The sequence below is a fragment of the Quercus robur genome, chromosome 11, assembly GCF_932294415.1.
Source record: "Quercus robur chromosome 11, dhQueRobu3.1, whole genome shotgun sequence".
Taxonomy (NCBI): Eukaryota; Viridiplantae; Streptophyta; class Magnoliopsida; order Fagales; family Fagaceae; genus Quercus; species Quercus robur.
In genome coordinates, this window is record NC_065544.1 from 15,845,050 (window position 1) to 15,852,158 (window position 7,109).

The window sequence follows — 7,109 nt, forward strand, 5'->3', positions numbered from 1 at the left end:
TTGCAGTGTGAAATATGAAATTTTCTTTTCAATTTTTACAGTTTCCTCTATCATGAGCTAACAACTTACAAGGCTGGCTTGGGATGCAGTCTAAAATATGGCATGTTGTGATTGGTGCATTGTAGAAATTGAGTTTATACTTTAAGGTGTTTGATAGTTGTATTGTGATTTCCATATTGTAGTTGCAGCCTTTGAAACTCCAAATTTCCCTTGTAATGCTCATGCATTAAGCAATTTTGGAATCCAATATTTGATATTGTTGTGTCCTAATTATTTCCTTTTTTTTTTTTCCTATATTTTTTTTTCTTGTATGTAGAACGTTTCTCCGATCCTACAATCCCCAACTCTCCAAAAATCATCAACTGCATCCCATCAACCAGCCAATTTATAAATTTTATGTTGAGGACATTTAGTGTACAAAGCACCACATTTGAACAAACACATTTTTTGCAAATGTTGAAAAGCTATTTTGAAACACTTTGAAAGGATTTCTATGTACAAAGGACATCTTTCTTTTGTTAATTTTATGATGATAGTTATAGACAATGTACATAGTTAATATAATGTTGTGTAGAAAAGACCACATCTTTTCTTTTGTTATGTATTTGATAATATATTTTGATGTTAATATTATGTTAGTTTGGAGACATTTGTGTTATTGTTAATTAGTTACATTGCCGTATTGTGTTAATTAGTTACAGGTTCTTCATAACAGGTTTGTAAAAAAAAAAAAAATAGTGGTTTTAATACAAGTTTGAGGGTTGGGGGGGGGGGGGGGGGGGGGGGGGGGACTCTATAGTGGCAGTCAAAAGCACCGCTAAAGGCGCATATATTATGATTTAAATGATTCCTTATAGTAGCGTTTTCCCCCACCACTGAAATGTTTACACATATAGCGGCGTTTCTAACCGCTGCTAAAAGTTCAATGAGCTCATTTTGATTTGTTCCCTATAATGGCACTTAATGATCGCCGCTACAAGTTGCCACAATAGCGACGGGCATAACCCGTCGGTAAAAGTCGATAGACACGAATTCTGACAGCATATGGCGGCGGTTTTCTGCCCACCACAATAAACCACAAATTCCACTAAAAGGTGTATTTATAGCGACATTTTTTGTTACCGCCGCAATAAGCCAAATGGGCCTTTAACGGCGGTTTTTTGAGCTTTTGCGGTGGTTTTGGCCCGCCGCAATAGCACGGTTTTTTTTTTGTAGTGGGATCTATATACACATTAGAAGCACCTAAGGGGGCATACAAAGGGAAGCATATTTAAGTTCAAATTTAAAAATAAAAAATTTATGGGAAACGTGACTATAGTCAAATGTTTTTGAAGGATTATTTGAGGCGCTATACGTTAGTATTATTTTAAATATCTTTGTATATAAAATCCTAAATTTTGATGATTATTAAATTAATGAAGATTTATTAGTATTTCACTCCAAAAAATTTGAATTCCTCTTATTATACATTTAAAATTTTCATGCCAAAATAAAGAATCCTAGAAATAGAATGAAATTGTGATGTCCTTAGCATTTAGCCACACTACAAAAAACGCCACTATAGACCCTAAAAACGCAGCAATATGCTATAGTCACGTTTTTTATAGCTGCATTTACAAATGTGGCTTTTATTGCGCGACAATAGCCCCTTACGGGTTCTATAGTCGCATTTTTTTAAATGCGGCTACTGGTACCCCTATAGCTGTGTTTTTCTACCCCCTATAGTTGCGTTTTGTAAAAAAATGCGTATATAGACCTGCTTTGGGCTGCGTTTAAAATGCGGCTAAAGCCCCCTACATTGGGTTTTTCTATAACCGCGTTTTTAAAAACGTGACTATAGGTGTTTTTCTTTTTCTTGCTAAATCTCTAATTCCTGCCCAAAACAATTGCCAACACTCAACAGTTCCCAACCGATTGCCAACAAACAAAACAAGTTCATTGCCAAAAGATTGCATTGCCCAAATAATTTACGTAAACAAATAATTACATAAACAAAACAAGTTCCCAACAAAAGATTTTTACTTAAAGAAGCTTGATGCATTGAATGCAAAGTACCAGAAATACTATGTTACATTCTCTTCAATAAATTCTTCCAAATTATCTAAAAGGGCTTAATATAAATTTCCCAAAGCACTAATTTTATTGCAGGCTATTTTCCATGACCATAAGTCAGCACCATTATAATGACTTAGGCCAACTAATTGCGTTGATATTACTCAAGAAATATTATCAGAAATATTACTCTCAACCTCATCAATCTTGCTCAACTTCTCCCACAATGACCTAAAAAATAGCCTCCACATAGTCAATGACATGACTCTGGTGGATGCAAGGGATTAATTATCATGATTTATAATTTTAGAAAACATATATCTTTCTCCAATCCTAGATTGGACTGTTTTTCTTGTTTAAATTTCATAAGCACTTTTCCCAATACAAATTTATTCACAATGGACATCCCCACAAACTTTATACTCCAATTTCCCATATACTTAAATTCTCAGCGTCCTAGCTTTTACCTTTTCTAGGATGTATAAAGTTGAAAGGCTCAAAATTCAATCAAGAAATCTCTTTCATTGCTGTCCTTTATTGTACTATTAAATTTTCTTAAAATTTCACTTTATAATCACAAGCATTCCACCAATAAACAATAAAACGCAGCTCAATCACAATGGATAAGTACTTTTGCAGAGAATATTAAATGTTAGGTCCACAAATCAATTAGGCCCCTAACCAGATTGGAGAAATGTGGACAAGAGATTGCAAAAATAGCATAATATACTGAAGACCTGCAGCAAAATACAAATGCAACTCCAATTGCCAAACTACAAGACCTACCTTCCAAAGAAACTCACTTACTTTCACCCAATAAACAAAAGCAAAAACAAAAGAGGGAGACATTTACTCAATTGTTCTTTCATTTAGCAATTCATATCTGAAATTGAAGAACAAGCTATATTAAAGAAAATTTGAAATGAAGATAAACAATTTCATGTATACATGCTACGTAATCCACTATCACCTCAGTATAATAGATAGTAGCGACCACGACCTAGATAAGCTACTTATCCTAGAGATAAAGCCACTTAACTAAAGTAATCAATCAACAATAATAAGAATTTATAGAATAGTGCCATATCAAACATTATAGGTTCAAATCTAATGTATGATCAATAACAAGTCTATATAAAGAAAAAAATGAAAAAAAAAAAAAAAAATGATGTCTTTTTCTGACTCGTATCTAAGTTAGACCCAAATACTTACCAAGTCCATCACCTTTTTTCACCTTAAAAAGAGCTAACATAGGGTTTATACCCTGCTCAGGAGTGTTAGGACTAAAAAACACCTCAGATTTATCAAAATTACAATCTCTCTAGAAAGGTCACAATACCACTAACTTTTCAAAACATTTTCTTGCGTATCATTAGTGCCTCACAAAAACAATGCAATCATTTGCAAACATGAGATGAGAAATTGGGTTCAGATTTCTTGCAATCCATACTCCTTTAATAATACCTCGAAATTCTCACTCCAATAAGGCTAGAGACAAAGGATAAAGGTGAAAGTGGACCCTTTACCTTAAGCCACATTGAGGGAAAATAATTTTAACCAGTGAACCATTCAATGGAATTTGAAAAGAAACTGTACAGATGCACTGCTAAATCAAGTTGATTTAATGACAACTACAATTCAATTTTCCTAGCACAACCAAAATGAAGTCCTAGGTAAGTCAATCATTAGCTCTATTCATATCAACTTTAAAAGCTACAAACCAAGTTTCCAGTTTTCACCTTATTAGTCTATCTAATTTTTTGAATCAAGTCATGCTTACAACAAATTATCACAAACCAATCTCCCTTTAACAAAACCATGGCTGACACCAAAAACTAGGAAGCAGTCCCCACATGTTATACAGGCATGAACTTGAAGGTCTTGACTGAATGCTAAATTTTTAACTGGAAGATAGAAGAATGTGTATGGGAATTCATGAAATGGTCTTTTGTATAGCATCTTATAAGTTAATAGAAATCATTGAAAGAATAAAGTGTGAATAAGAGTAATGACACTGAACAGAAAATCTTAATCCTCACAGCAAAGTTTGGCAGCCTCCACAAAGATGGTGAGTTCAAAAACAAAAATTAGAATTTTATATATATACATCAAGCATTCTATTTGATATAAAGCACTAAGATGTAGAATGGAAGTGATGTCAAGTCCAATAACATTTTACTTAACTCTGATTTCGAGGCTTATGTAGCAGATTTTGGACTTGCCAAGTTCTTACAAGATACAGGAACATTAAAGTGCATGCCTGCAATGGCAGGATCTTACAGCTATATAGCTCCAGGTACTTTTCTTGTTAATACTATAGATGTACATATCAGTTTCAAACATTATTCATAGTTTTAGCTAATAAATTGCTAGCTTAACATGTCAAGAAACCGTGGATTTAATTATTTAAGAGTTAAGATCACTTGTTTTGATATCATGATATATTACGATTTATATCAAAAAAAATTAAACTATTAACAAATAGTGTAGTTAATCATTATCATATCAATTTGAAACATTATTCATAATTTTCAGTTAATAAATTACTAGCTTAACCTGTTAGGAAACGTGAAATTAATAGTTCAAGACCATTTTTTTTAATATCATGATAAATTATCATTTATACTAAAAGCTTAAAAACTACTAAGAAATAGTGAATTTGATCATTTTACTCAGTATTCTAACATGAGTTTCTTTCGATCCAATTTCCTGCTCAGGAGATCTAATCACTAAGATTGAGTAGTTAAATAAAGCATAAACAAATTCAATTTGACTTGTAGAAATGAATTGGTCACCCGAGGAAAGAGGCTGTTTTCATTCAAAAACTTATTCATTTTCTTCAAAGAAAGAATACCCCTTTACAGAGAGTATAGGTGAGGCTCACCTATACTTTCTCTGTAAAAGATTAGTGTGGGTGAGTCATGCATGAAATTCCACTCATACTTCACAATATTGAAGAAACCCATTTACCCTTTACCCTTCTCTTTGAACTACCCATGCAAAAAATTTAGTATAAAAAACCCCTAAAGGCTTCAACTTCAAGTACCATATCTGTCAATAATTGTCTCATGAATATGCATGTGTGATCTGTCTCACAACTCTTCCATGCATCATACATGTAACCTCCTTTTTACACGTGTTTTATAGCTGTGAAACTCACACACAATAAGAGGAAGAGTTCATATATTTTATGGATGTGCATCAAGGCAATGTTAAGCCTTTGCTCGGATTTCCTCTCAACAATTTGACTGTGGAAACAACAGCAGTGAACCACAAGATCTCTATCTCTGTTTGTGTGCATGTGCATACTGCATAGATCAAAAAGATACAAATATCAAAATATCTCTGAACAAGGGATTAATAAACTTAATGAAATTACTTCATTAAGAGTAAACAATTTCCAAATTTCCCACAAAGTTGCAACTTTGAGACTACAAAACTCAAATTAACTTCTCTGATGGCACTATTTCCAAAAACCCAACGCATAAAAGCATCATTAACAACATCATGAGTGCCCATCACAGCCAGTGTTCAAAGTCTTACTAAAAATCAAAATTCTCAATCAATTATCACCAAATTAACAAAACCTTTTTTTTTTTTTTTTTTTAAATCTACTCAATCAAATTTCTCTGAAACTTTCCCATATAAAAGCATAAACCCAAAGCAAGCTAAGCCTCCAATCACAAACACAACTACCAAAAGATATTCTTTCTCTAGAGAACAAAATGACAAAGTCGTATACATAAAAAGAGGATGCTAAGGTAGATAGATAAATACAATCCATTTCTATAGAATGCCAACAAAGAGACTGATAAAATACAATTTCTAGTAGAACCTGCATTTTACTTCTAAATTTTCTACCTTCTCTAAGTTTTAGAAACCAGGTAACTAGAAGTGCCTATGCTGTGATGAGACACCTAAAGAATCAGCCATTCCAACCAAAATGCAATCATTTCCCAACCAAAATTTTACTTTCTTAGAAACCAAACGAAACCCAAAATCAAAAATTAAAAATTTACCTATCAGTTAAACACTCAATTTTGGGTCAAATGTTGGTAACAGAGGATGAGGAACCCTTCAACCGCAACAACCGAGCAACAATCTCATACCTGCACATAGAACAAATACCCAGAAACATTAATTAAAAGCTAAAACAAATAAACCAACCAAACATTAATAAACATTAATTATAAACACTCATAACTTAGTTACTTTTTGGGCAGCTTAGTGGGTTGGGGGAGCGGTTTCTTGGACTTATCAAGCTCGGGGATTTTCGAAGAAGAAGAAGAAGAGAAGGGCGAGGAGAACAGAGACGAAGAAGAGTGCTTGTGTGCCAGTGAGGAGGATCGGTGGTAAAGAAGGGTGGGTTGAAGGTGAGGGTTTAGGAGTCAAAGGGAGAGAGTGAGAGAGAAGGTGAACAGAGACGAAGAAGAGTGCTTGTGTGCCAATAAGGAGGATCGGTGGTAGAGAGGGGTGGGTTGAAGGTGAGGGTTTGGGAGTCAAAGGGAGAGAGTGAGAGAGAAGGTGAAAGATCGAGTTAGAAATCAGAGAGTAGTTTAGGGTTTTTTTTTTTTTTATTTATACCAAACATGTAGCCGCGTTTAAACAAATGCAGCTATAAAACGCGACTTAGGTATACAGTTGTAGCCGCATTTATAGAAAACGCAGCTCTAGGTATGTCTATGGCAGCGTTTTTTAAACACGGCTTTAGGAAATATTAAAAAAAATCGGATGGGTCTACAACCGTGTTTTTAAAATGCAGCCTAAGCCCAACCCACAAAAACATAGTTCAAATATCAAAAAACACGGCTATAGAGCTGATCTTTGGGCTGCGTTTGGTAAACATGAAATAGAGGCTTCATAAACAAAAACACAACAAAACCCATCGGAATGAAAAACCCCATACAAAAGAGTTATTATTATTACTTTTTTTTAAGTTATTATTCAAAACACCATACAAAAGTATATCGCATCGGAATTACAATGGCACACAGAGAATTCGAACTAGTAACCTTCTGATCAAATTAATTCAAGAAAGAAACATATAAATAAAACAA

At 33.7% G+C, this 7,109-nt stretch overlaps 1 long non-coding RNA gene across 1 annotated transcript; it reads right to left on the minus strand.

Moving 5' to 3' along the window:
- Positions 1–1,999: 1,999 nt before the first annotated feature.
- On the minus strand, positions 2,000–6,631 carry LOC126705537 (uncharacterized). Its single transcript, XR_007648305.1, has 3 exons — positions 6,265–6,631; positions 6,072–6,161; positions 2,000–5,360 (listed from the first exon to the last, which is right to left on the minus strand). It is a non-coding gene; the product is annotated as an uncharacterized LOC126705537 (long non-coding RNA).
- Between the last annotated feature and the right edge of the window lie 478 nt (positions 6,632–7,109).